Genomic DNA, 16,518 nt, shown 5'->3' with positions numbered 1-16,518 from the left:
ATTTGATTGACCCACTTGCATTTTTTTTTTGGAGACAAGATATTTCATAGTTCTTTCACTAATAAACATTCTCAACTAAAGCCTAACATTAAAGAGAGAAGAATACACAGACTCTATGTGTACAGCTTGGTGAAATATCACCAACATGAAATTTCTCATGTAATCATTCAGACAGAAAGCTTTCCCAGTGCTCTGAAGCCCCCTTATTCCCTTCCCAACAGCTCCTCCTTAGGTGAGTTTACCTATTTTTGAATTTTTTTTTGGCTATGCCAGGTGGCTTGTGGGATCTTAGTTCCCTGAGCAGGGACTCAACCTAGTCCCTCAGGAGCGGCAGTGCAGAGTCTTAGCCATTGGACCACCAGGGAATTCACTTGAATTTTACTTGAGTAGAATGTTTACATTTTTAGTCTCTGTGTGGATTCTTTCGCTCAGCACCTTTATGAAATTCATCCAAGTGGTTGCAAGTAGCCATAGTTCTTTCATCTTCACTGCTGAATACTATTCCACTGTATGAACACAGCAAGTCCCCTGTGTAAAAATGAGTTCTGAGAGGGCATTTGTAAGTCCACTTTGTTCTTAAGTCCACAAAGTTAGCCTAGGTACCCAAGTAACACAATTGGCTATACAGTACTATACTATAATATGTTTTTAATGCTTTCACACAAGCAATACATAAAAAACAAACACAAAAAATAAAGGGAACATTTTTAATCTGACAGTATCTTGATGAGTACAGTAGTATAGTACAACAGCTGGCATATAGGGGCTGGCATCAAGTGAACAGGCAAGAAGAGTAACTGACTGGAGGAGGGAGAGGGGGTGGGAAATGGTGGAGCCGAAGGACTGTCAGCAATAGGAGATGGAGGGCAAGCTGTAATTTTACTCATGACTGACACTGATGGCACAGTATCTGGTTCCTTGCTAGATTTAGTTCTATCTACCTTCTTGCTTCCAGGCATCCTGGGCTGGAAATAAAGACCCTGCACTACAATGCTCTATACAGTGCTACACAGTGAAGTACACAAAAGCACAACCACTTGTAGAGGATACCCACACATGACAACGTACACCAGACGCGTGAGCTAAATAACTTACATGACTGGACAAGCAAATGAATGTTCGCCTCTTTGCCAGTTTGCAACTTGAAGGTTTGGATGTAGGAGACACTGTATGTCACACTAAAAAACTCATTCTTCTGTTGTGAACTTTTGAGTTCTTTCCATGTGGGGGAGGTGTTACAAATAACACTACCATAAGCATTTTTGTATGTTTCTTGGTGTAAAATTTCAGTTATAGCAGATAATTCCAAACAGATTCTTGAAGTGGTTATAGTGACGTACAACCTTGCCAGCCTTCTGAGGGTTCTGACCGTAACTTTTTGTCCTGAGTGTTGATATTTGTTAACAAGGTTGGGTGCTCATTGAAAGCATAACTCCTGCCCTAGTGCGGGTTTTATCTCTTCCGCCCACAGTGACTCAACTGTTTTCCTGGACTCTAGTCATTGTGACCTACTCCCTGGCTGCAAGGGTTGGCCCTCTATCTGGAACTGTTTTCTGGAGTATGCTGTAAATGGAACAATTGATAGCCTATCTAGGGCACCGGCGTGATGACCTTAGGTGTGAGTAACCAGTGTAAAATCACCTTTGTATTGTTGTTGATTCAGTCGTCTGAAAAGAGCAACATCAGAGTAAGCCATTCAGAAGGTAGAAGCCTGGACACTGTGTCGTAGTCACAGCACAAATGAATGCTGAGGTCTTCCTAAAGTGTCTGTGGTTATCACAGTGTTTGGATGGACGTTCTAAACGTGCCAGGGCTTCTGTAATGCACCATTCTAGAAGCTAGTGTCAACTGAATCAACAAAGGTGCCAAAAACTTCTGTCCCGTTTCTTTTCAGTAGGTCATACTCTTTTATGGAAGTTCCTTATAAATCCCAATAATCTTATTTCAGAAATTCTTCTAAACTATAATTTTCACTTTATTAAGAGAAAAGCTGTAAGAGATGCTTATTTACCTTGGATAATCCTGGGTGCCAGGGACAATTCCAGAAGTACGTTTGCAAAATTAAATAGATTTATTACTTTAGCTCATCTTGGAGAAGTTCAGTGAGAGTGGACATGGTATGAGGATGAAAAGAGAATGATGTTCTTTTTGTGAGGTTATATATGTATACATAATTTTTCATCCTGCTACTGTTAAGGAGAAACTGAACAAGCAAGTTAAACATGTAGCCTGAAAGAGATTGTCCCCTCCCAGCTTCCCATGTCTTAAAAGGTAAAGAAGAGAAGGTAATATAATCCTTAATAAACAGAAGATAGACTGAGGCTTAATTTCCATTAATCTCCATTAGTATTTCCAGCACCCAAAGTTTCTTTGATCACAAAATCTATTCTCAACCTCTTGGTTGCCTTTTCTAATTACATGAATGGTCGATTATAATTCACCAATTTCTAACAGAACACCAACATTCTTAATTGGGCTTTCCAAGTGGCGCCAATGGTAAAGAACCTGATGCCAATGCAGGAGACATAAGAGATGTGGGTTTGATCCCTGGCTGGGGAAGATGCCCTGGAGGAGGGCATGGAAACCCACTTTGGTATTTTTGCCTGAAAAATCCCATGGACAGAGGAGCCTGGTGGGCTCCAGTCCATAGGGTCACAAAGAGTCAGACAAGACTGAAGAGACTTAAAATGCATGCATGCACATTCTTAACTACATTTTTTTGGCACATGGAGTCATATGAAGGATGGTATTACCATCATCAGGTGTCTGGAGATGGTAAAAAAAAAACAAACCAAAAAAATCCCCCAGCAACCTAAAAGTGAGGCTTTCATGCTCCCATTTGTTTTCAGAGGCACCATTTGACTTAATTGATCTATATATCTGGCATAACCCTGGCAATTATTTTAAGAAATGATAGAAATCTCCCAGCACAGGGGAAAAAAAAGAGAGTGGGGTTAATGAGAAGGAATGTGAGTAACTCTTGCACATTTCACAGGCGTTAAGTGAACACACATGTAACTGAAAGGTTTAAAGAGTGGACCTTCTCATTGTGCAAGAAGAAAGCAGTTTCCTGCCCTCCCGTAGCTTCTGCACAGCCTGGAAAACTTCTATGGGTGAATATGGAGACCTCTCCTCAATCATCATCCTGCCTCCTTGAGGTTACTTCTGGCTGCTCTCATGCTGTGGAAAAAAGGGGGGGAAAAAGAGTAGAAAAAAATCTTATTTGACTGGAATAGTATGAGGTGAAACTTATTTACATTTGAATGGTAAAATATATTTGGCATTTGTTTGCTCTTAGTGAGAGTGAGATCATAAAGAAGGCTGAGTGCCGAAAAATTAATGCTTTCAAACTGTGGTGTGGAAAAGACTCTGGAGAGTCCGTTGGACAGCAAGGAAATCAAACCAGTTAATCTTAAGGTAAATCAACCCTGAATCCTTATTGGAAGGACTGATGCTGAAGCTGAAGCTCCACTACTTTGGCCACTTGATGTGAAAAGCTGACTCATTGGAAAAGACCCTGGGAAAGATTGAGGGCAGGAGGAAAAGGGGGCAACAGAGGATGAGATGGTTGGATGGCATCACCGACTCAATGGACATGAGTTTGAGCAAACTCTGGGAGATGGTGAAGGACAGGGAAGTCTGGTGTGCTGCCATACATGGGGTCACAAAGAGTTGGACACAATTTGGTGAATGAACAACAGATTGCTCTTGGTGAGTATTTAAAGCTGCCTACTTTTTTTTTTTTTTTTTTTTTCACGCATAAGATACCACTGTGGATTCTTTGGAGAATCCATCCCCATTTCTTATCACTGAGAATTTCTTACTTGCAATTTTCTTGACTCAGAGAATTCTTCCATTTCTGCTTGGAATGCCCCCCTTCAGCAAGCTCTCTTGCTGGGTAAACAGGTTGGACAACAATAATAAGGATTTGCCCAGGTGGTGGGATCTGAAAACAGCCAATGGCATGTATTTTTTTTTTTCAACTATTATATTTAACCCTTAAAAATAGATGATAAATGATTAAAGGACACAACTTGGAGGTTTTTTTTTTGTTCTTTTTTGTCAATGCGGATTTCCTTTTAGGTTGTCAAAGAAATGCTTTGTAAAATTAATATGTATGTCCTTGAAAATTTGATTTACTCTGTTCTCATTTTTCAGATGAGGAAATAAAAATCTAAGTTTACACAGTTATTCTGTAGCAGGACAAAGGAGTCTAGAACTAGGGTTTCCTACATTTTTAGGACACTGTTCTTTCATCTATATCATTGTGCCATTAGGGTGGATAATTAATAAAAGTATTGTTTTATGAGTGGTCAGTGTTTCTATGCCTGTCATATCTTAAAACAATGCTGCATAGAGTTAAGAAGGAGACGAAAGTTGCTCTAACTCAATTCTTAAACAGTCTTTTTAAGATAAGCTTATCCAATCGAAGGGAAGGTAAAAGAAATGAGACCACAGTAATTACATTTTAAAAAACATTTCTCTAAGAAACCATAAAGGCCTTGTTATTGTTGAAATAGTGAGCAAATCATGTGTGTGTGTGTGTGTGTGTGTGTTTATATGATGCATATTGTCATTTTGATACATGGCTCTCCTAAGGAATAAGGGTGAAGGCTAAGCAACTGCATAATTAATTTTAGTGTTGTTTGCCAAAGCTATTTGAAATCCACACATGAGTATTGCTCTAATCATCAATTATTAACTATTATTTTCATAGGCCAAATATGAATTGATAGAAATAATTTAGGCTAATTCTCTTCTCATTTGTTACTTCAATATTTCTCCCTATAAGTGTTTTTAATACTTCAATAATCTCTGAATATATCTGATATTCTTTGTAAACCTGTAATTTGGGATTCTGTTATTGCTTACTTACTCTGGAAAAACTGCATTCTGAGGCAATAGTTGCAGTTGCATTATGAAATACTCTATGTTGAGTAGAGTGGAAATGATTCTTTTTCTGAATGTTTTGTAATAGTCACATTAAACAAGATTTTAGTTATTATTATGTGATCCTTCCTAGCCTCTGCTTGTGTGCTAAGTCGCTTTAGGCGTGTCTGACTCTTTGCAACCCCATGGACTGTAGCCCACCAGGCTCCTCTGTCCATGGGATTCTCCAAGCATGAACACTGGAAGGGATTTTCCAGACCCAGGGATTGTACCCATATCTCTTATGTCTCCTGCATTGGCAGGAGGGTTCTTTACCACTAGCACCACTTGGGAAGCCCTTCCTAGCCTCTAGCTTAGTCTAAATTTAAAATGTAATTAGAATTACTATTTTTTTACTATTCCTTTTTCTCTAATTTATACTTTTCTCTCTCCATGTGTGTGTGTGTGTATATATATATATATATATATATAAAGATAGAGTGTGTGTATATATATATATATACATGCACCCACCTATACATATATGTACATACACATTTATATACACATACACATAATGTATATTTTATACAATTTTATTTATAGTTCTCTCTTTATCCAAAGTACCTTATATACAATATATTTGGATTTCTAAGCAACTGTCTATGTTAAGTATCATCATCAAATACGTACAGACCTTATAGGTCTACCATGAGAAAATCAGCGAGCAGACATTCTATGTTATTCCAAAGGGTCAAACTAAGACCAATAGCTATAAATCACTGAAAGATTTCAGTACATAGTGATAATGGCTTGCCCCCAGTTAAATGCACAAAGGACTTATTGGTGGGGAAGAAACGTCTCCATCCCCAGAAGGATTTAAGTGAGAGGTTGAATTTATTTGTACTAAAAGAAATCTGAATGGGCTTACATTGAAGTAGAAGACATCTATAATTCATCCAAGCTCTAAAATTTTAAGATCCTCCTTTAGTTCGGATTTCAAATCATACATTCCCATTCAGAAATGAAACCACCTGACTTTCAGGGATTTACTGATATCATGTGGGCGTAACTGACAGCTAATGGGACTGCAACCAGGTTTGACTAGAAATTACTGCCAAAATGTGCAAATAAAAATTCAGTGACTTGGGTGTGGGAACCAGAGATCAAGTTTAACTTCTGAATATGCAAAAATGACTTCAATTTCCTCAGAGTAGAGGCCTTCAGGGTTGGGGTTGAGAAAGTCAGTGTGGGAAAGAAATGGAGCCCTGCTCTACAAAAGGCGGGGCCGCTACCACTAGCCCAGGAAAGATGGAAGCGAAAGGGAGCTCGCTGCTGCATTCTTCATGAATGCTGGCAAGTGATTAAAAGGTTTACTGAATTCTGAAGCAACTTTTATCTTGTTTCGGATTATGACTCATATCCCTGTGCATGAGAGCTCAGTCTCTCAGTCACGTCCAACTCTTTGTGACTACGTGGACTGGCCCGCCAGGCTCCTCTGTCCATGGGATTCTCCAGGCAAGAATGCTGGGGTGGGTTGCCATTTCTTCCTTCAGGGGATCTTCCTGACCTAGCAATTGAACCTGCACCTCGTGTATCTCTTGTGCTGGCAGGCGGATTCTTTACCGCTGAGCCACCTAAGAAGCCCAATTTATATCCCTACTTGCTTTCAAAATTAGATATTAGGCAGTTATAATTTTCTGTTCCTAATGGAGCCCAACTTCTGTTTCTGTAAATATATCTCAGAAGTGATTATGTCAACCAAAATGCAAAAATAAAATAAAATGGAAAGATATACAATATAATGGGGGAAAAAAACCCTGTTTTTTTCATATAGTAAGTGGTATAAAATGACTTTCATGTAGTAAGTAACATTCAAAGGGACACCAGTAAGTGACATTCATTCCTGTTTCCAGAAGCTGGTCCTATTCTAGAATAGCAGACAAGAAAGGAAGTTAGGATCTATTTTAGTTTAAGGGGCCTGTCTGTTGCAAGACTGGTGTGGGTCTGTGACTTCTCAGAGGATTTGTTATGATACCTTTGTGTGTTTTCCTTGACTGACTAGAGTTTTTATTATTTTGTATGATATACTGATAATATAGCTACAGAAGTAATAATATTTTGTATTGTATAACAAATACAATCAAACTTGTCATAACAGAGTCATATTCTTCTTCCAGGAACCACTTATAATTTCTACTGAAAGACAAAGGTATCAGAGGATGTGTGGGAAAATTATTAAGCTTTGCTTCTGAGTCTCTTCTTTCCAAAGAGGATGTCACTGATACAGTAAAGGGAACACAGCAGGATTTTCTGGTCCTTGCCCAGCCTGCCTGGGGTGGTGGAGAATCTCTGCTGTGACTTGCACACTGGCAGATTTTATTACGCAAGTTGTGTATCTCACAATGTTCAGTTCAGTCGCTCAGTCGTGTCCGACTCTGCGACCCCATGAATCGCAGCACGCCAGGCCTCCCTGTCCATCACCAACTGCCAGAGTTCACTCAAACTCATATCCATCTAGTCGGTGATGCCATCCAGCCATCTCATCCTCTGTCGTCCCTTTTTTCTCCTGCCCCAAATCCCTCCCAGCATCAGAGTCTTTTCCAATGAGTCAACTCTTTGCATGAGGTGGCCAAAGTATTGGAGTTTCAGCTTTAGCATCAGTCCTTCCAGTGAACACCCAGGACTGATCTTTAGAATGGACTGGTTGGATCTCCTTGCAGTCCAAGGGACTCTCAAGAGTCTTCTCCAACACCACAGTTGAAAAGCATCAATTCTTTAGCACTCAGCTTTCTTCACAGTCCAACTCTCACATCCATACATGACCACTGGAAAAACCATAGCCTTGACTAGACGGACCTTTGTTGGCAAAGTAATGTCTCTGCTTTTGAATATGCTATGCCAAATGTCAGTTTATTCCCAGGTTCATGGCAATGAACTACTTCTGAAACACAGGGTGATTGGAGTAGTGCTGTGAGTTGCTTCATGCTCTCTGACCCACTATTTCTTAGTCAAGATCTTTCTGATCTTAGTGAATGTTACCTCAGGGGGTTCTGTGGCATTTGGTACATTAGTTTTCAACAGGACATATCATTCAGTGCCCTCACCTCATTCCTGTCAAAGAGATGACCTGTTCAAACAAACACACCAACAAATAAACAATCAAAAATCTAGAATCGAAAGTAGTTAGGACTATATATGCAGTCACCGCCTCCCTCCCCCCCCCCCCCTCCGCAATAACTCCCCACCCAGAAGGCTCTGTGGTATCTTCTTGGAAAGTTCAATTAATGTTACAAAGATATCTATTTGATGTTTTCAGAGGCATTTTTGAGAAGTTTCAGAACTAAGAGAGAAATGTTTTAATAAATGTTGATAAAATGAAAAAAATTATATAAATGCAAGTTCCTTGGTTGATATAAGCTTAGATGACAAACTCCTTGAAAACAAGGACTACATCCTATTCCACATAATTGTTAGGCAGTATAAAAATGCAGGCTGACTTGAATCAAAGGGGTTTATCACGTGTGGACAGCTGTGTTTGTATTTCATTTGTGGGTAAGCAGAGCAGTGCACACATGACATATTGTGTAAGGTCATGTGAGTAGGTCATGTGACTATGCCTCACAGCCTTTCTCCTCTGCTGTAAAAAAATCTTCAGGTTTTACATTAGATGATTATTAGTGTCCCGCGGTAATGTCATACTTGAAATTTAGTCTTTAGAGCTGCCTGGAAGGTGATAATTACACTTTATTACTCTTCATCCAATTTTATTACTCTTCATCCAATATTTAATTTGAGTTACTTTGAGTGACAGTATTGTTTATAATTACACCAGGACAACAGCCATCACTCAGACTTGTCCTAAGGCTAACTGGGACATATAGGCAATACAGCTTGCATTATGTCAAAAACAGTGTTTAGTTCTGTTAATCTACCAGGGCAGAAGAGGCATTAGGAAACTCAACTTGGTATTGAGGGATTAACAAAGTATTTTGAATCTACAAGATGACAAGAGCTGAGATTTGTGGCACAAATATTCTTTATCCACCTTCTAAAATAGACCCAAACCAAGATCATGGTTAACCTCGATGGGTAACATCCACTCAGTTCCCAGTTCCTGTAGGAAATCACAGCATCTAGCCAACCCAGAAAGCAGGATGTGGTTCATTGGAAATGCAAATTGGCTTCTCATTATTAACAGAGTCATTCATTGGTGTAAAAGGAGGAGTTCAGGAACAAAAGAGGCCAGACAACAAGGGGATAACACTTGGAGGAATAAAACAAACATGTCACTACATGCTGCTGAATTTATATCTTTAGCCAGTGCTGAAGTGGGCAGGTGAACGAAAAATGTCCACGCTGTTCACGGGTAGATGAAGGGAAACACTTATCCTGCCTCTTGGCTCCTTAAGGTGGGGCACAGAATCCCGCGATGCTGTTTGTGCAGTGCTGCGCATGCCTCTAAGGGACGATGGAGTAGGTCTCCCACCACCAAGTTCAGAGGACCAGAGAGAATCCAGGAAGTGCCTTCAGTTGGATTTAGGTAGGTTATTAAATTCTGATGGTTCTTACAAGCTAATTCAGGCGAAAGGAAGCAATGGGCCTGACCCATCAGGGTGAAAAGCTCAGGGCAAGTTATTTTGTATGTTGGATTTAAAAAACCATTAATTCTAGTAAAAAGTATCAATAAAGAGAAATGATCAAATGGTGTTAAAATCTGGAGAGAAAAACACTCAATCATAGAATAGCATTTGGAAGTTGGGACTGAAAAACGGGATAGTATAATCTGCCAGAAAACAATTTGGCCACTTCCCTGGTAGTTCAGCTGGTAAATAATCCACCTACAATGCAGGAGACCCTGGTTCAATTCCTGGATTGGGAAGATCTCCTGGAGAAGAGATAGGCTACCCACTCTAGTATTCTGGAGCTTCCTTGGTGACTCAGGTGGTTAAGAATCCACCTGCAACGCAGGAGATCTGGGTTTGATCCCTGGGTCGGGAAGATCCCTTGGAGGAGGGCATGGCAACCCACTCTAGCACTCTTGTCTGGAGAATCCCCATGGACAGAGGAGCCTGGCAGGCCACAGTCCATGGGGTCACAAAGAGTCGGACACAACTGAGCAACTAAGCACAGCACATAGCACAGCGGAAAAATATTATTTGGAGTTTTTGTTCTTTGCAAGTTTAAGAGGGCAAAACTGTCTTTTATAAATTGTCTGTGTGTATGTGGCCTGCCAGACCCAGCCTTTGTACATAATATAGTGTATGTTAGGAGTAGCAATATGCTTAGAGGTAGTGTTGCCAGGATAGTTGTCTTCAGGCTGTATTGCCTGGTGAAGTTAGTGTTTTTCTGATAATTTGGTGTTTATTGGGGAGCTCTGCAAGCATTCTGTTGTCCACTTCAAGACGTCCCTTTAGGTGCTGTGCTTTTAGACACCTCGAATGCTGCCTGCATGAGGCATGAGAGGGTTAGCCAAACTACATATTTCTACAATCTGTTGCTGTGAGCTAATAATGAAATCAATGCCCAATAACATAATTCTGGAGAGCAGGAAGACCTGTGTAAGTAATGGAAATGGATTTCTCTCACACTGAGATGAGTCACTATGACCTCTGCCTTGTTTTGAAGCTGACAACCTTTTATTATTGTGACACTTGCAATATCTTGTTGCAAGCACAGAGTTACCATGAATTATTTAGCAACTGGAAAGTTTTAATGGTTAGTTACAGCAGTCACATTGTGTAAGAATCAAATTGCTTTAAGCAAAAGGACGAAGTTCATAAAATCACTCCATTCTTAGAAGTACTTTAATAAAAATAATCTTATTATCTAAAACAGGACAATCTTCCATTGAAGGATGGTAGTTATTGCCAGTTCCTTGTTGCTGCTGGATCCACTGAAGGATTTAGAACTTAACAGTCAAAGTGTACCTTAAGTATTGTGGTTTCCTGACTTTATTCTTATCTGGAAAATTCTGCTGCTGTAGCCCTCAGTCAAGATGCAGCTCCATGCTCTATCTACTTATTAGCATATACTTTTGGAACTGATTTCAAATGGGATTTCTTACGGAATATTTGGTTTTAAGCTGAGTATTCAAAGCATGTCTAGAGCAAGACAAGCCAGAAAGGGTCAGGGTCAGAAAACTGGCTATAAGATTTTCAACAAAGAGATTAAAACTATTATCCATGTTCCTTACCCCATGTGAAGCTTCCTATTATGTTTTCCAGTGAACAGAGAGAAACATAGCTTGGCATCTGGTCCCATCACTTAATGGCAAATAGAAGGGGAAAAAGTGGAAATAGTGGCACATTTTACTTTTTTGGGTTCTAAAATCACTGTGGACAGTGACTGCAGTCATGAAATTAAAAGATGCTGGCTCCTTGGAAGAAAAGCTATGATAAACCTAGACAGCACTCTATTAAAAAGCAGAGACATCACTTTGCTGATAAAAGTCCATATAGTTGAAGCTATGGTTTTTCCAGTAGTCATGTATGGATGTGAGAGTTGGACCATAAAGAAGGCTGAATGCCAAAGAATTGATGCTTTTGCATCGTGGTGCTGTGGTGGCTCAGATGGTAAAGAATTAGCCTGCAAAGTGGGAGACTTGGGTTCAATCCCAGGGTTGGGAAGATCCCCTGGAGGAGGCCATGGCAACCCACTTCAGTATTCTTGCCTGGAGAATCCCCATGGACAGAGGAGCCTGGCAGGCTGCAGTCCATGGGGTTGCAAAGAGTCAGACACGACTGAGCAATTAAGCCCGCGGCTATGGCCATTGGAGAAGACTCTTGAGCGTCCCTTGGAATGCAAGGAGATCAAACCAGTCAATCCTAAAGCAAATCAGCCCTGAACATTCACTGGAAGGATTGATGATGAAGTTGAGACTCCAATACTTTGGCCACCTGATGTGAAGAACTGACTCATTTGAAAAGACCCTGATGCTGGGAAAGATTGAAGGCAAGAGGAGAAGGGGACAACAGAGGATAAGATGGTTGGATGGCATCATCAACTCAATGGACATGAGTCTGAGAAAACTCTGGGAGACAGTATAGGACAGGGAAGCATGGCATGTTGCAGTCCATGGGTTGCAAAGAGCTGGATTTGACTTGGCGACTGAACAACAACAAAATGAGAAAAAAGTCAAAATGTTGAGTGAGATAATTTTGGGAGTGAGTTTGTTTGATTTCCCATTTTTTCTTTATATTTTTATGGGGATACGGTCAGAAAATACACATGTACTGAAGTGAAAGTCAGCCAGGTGACAAAGCCTTGGGCAAATTTGTACTCATTTTACAGCCTTGCTACTCAAAGCAAGGTCCCTAGACTCCAGTATTGGCATCACCTAGGAGTTCGTTAGAAATGCATGGTCTTATGTCCTATTCTGGAACTGCTAAATCAGAATCTGTACAGTAAGCAGATCCCTGAGTGATCTGCACACTAAAATTTGAAAAGTAACACTTGATAGAGATCATTTGGCTTTTTCTCCTCCTTTTTGGATTAATCTGGGAATACACTTAGAGAAGACTCAATAGTTTGAACATGGATTGCTTTCTGTTATCTGTAGTGATTCATTTAATGCGGTACTCTCTTTTTCAACCAGCTGTGAGCTTCTAGGTCACCAATGCTTGTTGTCTTAGGAAATGATTACACATTATAACTAACTGTGTGGGAGGCCCATTCATCTATACAAACTGAAACTGGAAACTTGTCTTTAAGCAAAACTATATGATATACATCAAAGGTATTGTGTGATTGTGGAAGTTGACAAGCTACTAACACTTGCCAAAGAAAAGCTGCCAGAAATACTTCATTTTACCACTAGGTGGAAATAGAGTAATTTTGAGTATTTTCTTCAGGGCTATCAACTACTGCAACAGTACTTCATAAACTGAAAGAGATCTAAGAAATCAATTAGTCTAATCCTTACCTCCTTAATTCCATAGATGAGAGAACTGAGGTTCAAAGATATTAAAGAAAACTTCATCTGTTTTATAACTGGTTGTCTTGTAGAGCCACTGAGGGAAGAGATGCTAGAGTAATTCAGGATTCTTCAGCCATTTTCACCTACAAGAATAAATATTGTTTTATTATCCTCTAGCATGATGGAACACATGATGTGACACCTGTATTGATTGTCTCTGTGCTGCCGCTAAAACTAATGACCAGCATGGCTCCTTCTGCTTTTAAAGATAGGCTGCAACAAAGTTATTGGCACTTCTTCCCTGTGTGTGCCAAGTTGTTTCAGTCATGTTGTACTCTGTGTGACACTACGGTCTGGAGCCCACCAGGAAACTCTGTTTATGGGATTCTCCAGGTAAGCATACTGGAATGGGTTGTCATGCCCTCTTCCAGGAGATCTTCCTGACCCAGGGATTGAATCCATGTCTCTTATGTCTCCTGCATTGGCAGGTGGGTTCTTTACCACTAGTGCTACCTGGGAAGCCCTGTATCCTAATCTCAGTTCATTTCAGTTCAGTTCAGTTCAGTCGCTCAGTTGTGTCCAACTCTTTGTGACCCCATGAATCACAGCACACCAGGCCTCCCCGTCCATCACCAATTCTTGGAGTTCACTCAAGCTCATGTCCATCGAGTCGGTTAGTCTCAACCAAGTGATAATGCTCTTCCCTTTGTCCAGTGAAGAGATGCTCAACCATTCTGTAGACTGGGAAAAAAAAATGCACAAACTAAAGGTTGAGAATTATATTTTATTTGGTGAACTTTTTAAGAACTTACGCCAGGGATACAGCCTCTCAGCTCTGAGGGACTGCTCTGAAGAGATAAGGGAGAAGCCAGGATATATAGCTTTTGTGGAAAACAACAACAAAACAAATAAACAACAAAAAAAAACCCCTATGTAGTCAAATATCAAAAGATAACTGCTAAACACTAAAAATGGACATCTTACGATGATTTTAGTGCTTTTCTTTGTATGGGAAGATGCAAGAGTCTGGGCTCATTGAAATTATTTTTTGATATGCATCTTAACTACCTAGGGCCGATGCTGTTTTTCCTCCATCCTGAATCCCTTCAGGGCGCACATCAGGACCACTGCTGTATCCCGTTGCTGGCTACAGCAACATCCTTTGTTTTCTGAAATGACAGGTCTTTGTCCACAATTCCATAAAGTCATACTAGACTTTACTCAGATTTGTTATCACAGCATTTTTTTGTTTTTACATTTATATTGGGTTCAAGCTAAGTAGCCTAGAACAGGACTTTAGTTTGAAGGTTAAGGAAATACTTAATGTTTTTTAGAGTTTGTAATCTATTACTGGGCTTCCTCAGTGACTCAGCAGTAAAGAGTTCGTCTGCAATGCAGGAGATCCAGGTTTGATCCCTGGGTTGGGAAGATGCCCTGGAGGAGGAAATGGCAACCCAGACCAGTATTCTTGCTGGGAAAATCCCATAGACAGAAGAGCCTGAAGGGCTATGGTCCATGGGGTTGCAAAGTCAGACACGACTGAAGCATCTGAGCACAAGGCACACAATTCATTACCAGTTTAAGAAAGGAAGGGAACCTGAATTTAGGGGTTGAGGGACCTTAGAAATAACCTGACTTCAGTCTCTCTCCATGTCTGTAATACAGTTAAGAGGCATCAGAGAACAAGGGATTAAGTGCATTGCTCAGAGTAGCAGAGCCATCACTATACCCTTTGGCTCTGTCCTATGGGAGACACTAACAGGTATTTTGACCTGTATCTTTGTTTTGTCGATGTGTTTTAACCACAAAAGTATTATTTCCATTTGTTGACCGAAAAAAATGCACAAGCTAAAAGCTGAACGTGTGTGCGCGCTCAGTGGCTCAGTCGTGTCCGACTCTTTGAGATCCCGTAGACTACAGGCAAAGGTGAGAAGTATGTTTCATCGGGGGAATTCCTGAGGACTTAAGCCTGGATGATGACCTCTCAGATAGCTCTGAGGAACTGTTGCAAAGAGGTAAGGGAAGAGCCAGGATATATAGGAGTTTTTGCAAAAAAAAAAAAAACAAAAAAAAAAAACAAAAAAACAACCACCAAAAAACCAGATAGTCAGAACATCAAAAGACTAGTGTTAAAGAAAACCAGGTCTCTCCACTTAAAGATTTCAGTGCTTTGCTTTCTTATATATGGGAAGAGGCAAGAATCTGATCATACTTGTGCAGTCTCTCAGTCTGACTCTTTGTTACCCCATGGACTGTAGCCTGCCAGGCTCCTCTGTCCATGGGATTTCCCATGCAAGAATACTGGAGTGGGTTGCCATTTTCTACTCCAGGGGATCTTCCTGCCCTAAGGACTGCACCCACAACTCCTTCATTGGCATGCAGATTCTTAGCACTGAGCCACCAGGAAAGTTGCAAGAATCTGGGCTCACTGAGATCACTCCTTTGATGTGCACCTTACCTATCTAGGGCCAGGATCCTGTTTTTCTCCAACCCTGAATCCCCTCAGGGTGCAGAGTTAGGGCAGTGCTTGGCTGAGGCCTGCAACATCCTTTGTTTACTGACTTGGCAGGCCACATTTTTTCATCCACATGCTCATCACATCAAAGAGTGTGTTTAAAAGTTAAATTTTGGATAATGCTTCTGGTATAAAAATGATTTCTTGTACCTAAGTATTTTAGGTGTCGTATCAAGGCATTAGTATTAGTATCAAGGTGTTGTTTTCCTTTTGATATTTCTATCACGTGTTTGATTATGATCATTTAAAAACTAGTATTCCAGTACTGAGTCCTGGCTATTATTATCATATTCAATACAAAAATGGACAAACATGTTGACCTAGCACAGTAAGAAAACTAATCCAAGCACTCAGGAGCTGCTTCTCTGGGAGGCAGGGGCCATACCAAGTATCTGGAAGCCAGCACTTGCTCTGCTGGGCAAATGACGTGCTCAGCTGCCCTCAGAACAGGAACATTTTCTGGGGGCACTTGAGCCTCAAGTATGGGGCTGTTGGCATGGGGACATGCCAGCCCTTAGTGGCACAACTATGTGACCTAAGTCACTCAGTATTAAAATGGTGCCACTGGGGAAACTGGGGTAACCCTAGGATTAGGGCAAAAATACACTGCAGGTAAGTAAATGTCCTGAGGCATTCCGGGAAATGACAAGCTCAGATTTCAGTTTGTTAGGGAAGGAAGAATAAATTTTTCTTATTCCAAGAACTAGTGTCTTGGAATAATTCAGGAGACTGTATGTAGTCTCTACTCTTAATCCCATGAAGAGGAGGGTGAGCTTGAGGCAGCCAGGTTTGGTCCTATTTCACAAAGTCTAGAATGAGAGGAACCTGGACAGGAATTCTGGTTCTTCCACTCTGCAAACTTTCCCTGCCTCATTTCTCTCCCAGAAAATTGGGATAATACCCTTGAGTAAAAACCCAGTGGGCATCACCATTAACAGATATAAAGGGGCCAGGAAGTACAGCATGTAGCAAGAAGGTATTCAACAAATGGAGCTTATCTCCACCAAGGTGGCTACCCTGTCTGTATGGCAATTTCCACATCTCACTCCAAGTCACTCCCACAGCAACCCAGGAGCACAAAGATCCTGTGACAGACACACTTTGAAAAGTAGAAAGTTCTACTTACAAATAAATACAAGGTAGTATTAAGATTAAAGGAGAAGAGGAGAATCACTGGAGTCTAAAGACTTGGGAGCCTGAAGAGAAATTGTTCAGG

At 40.6% G+C, this 16,518-nt stretch overlaps 1 long non-coding RNA gene across 1 annotated transcript; it reads right to left on the bottom strand.

Moving 5' to 3' along the window:
* Window positions 632-13,210, bottom strand: LOC106502861. Its single transcript, XR_001919136.1, has 2 exons — window positions 12,794-13,210; window positions 632-3,180 (listed from the first exon to the last, which is right to left on the bottom strand). It is a non-coding gene; the product is annotated as an uncharacterized LOC106502861 (long non-coding RNA).

This window comes from Capra hircus, chromosome 14, assembly GCF_001704415.2.
Source record: "Capra hircus breed San Clemente chromosome 14, ASM170441v1, whole genome shotgun sequence".
Classification (NCBI taxonomy): domain Eukaryota; kingdom Metazoa; phylum Chordata; class Mammalia; order Artiodactyla; family Bovidae; genus Capra; species Capra hircus.
This window is presented reverse-complemented; position numbering and strand designations above follow the sequence as displayed.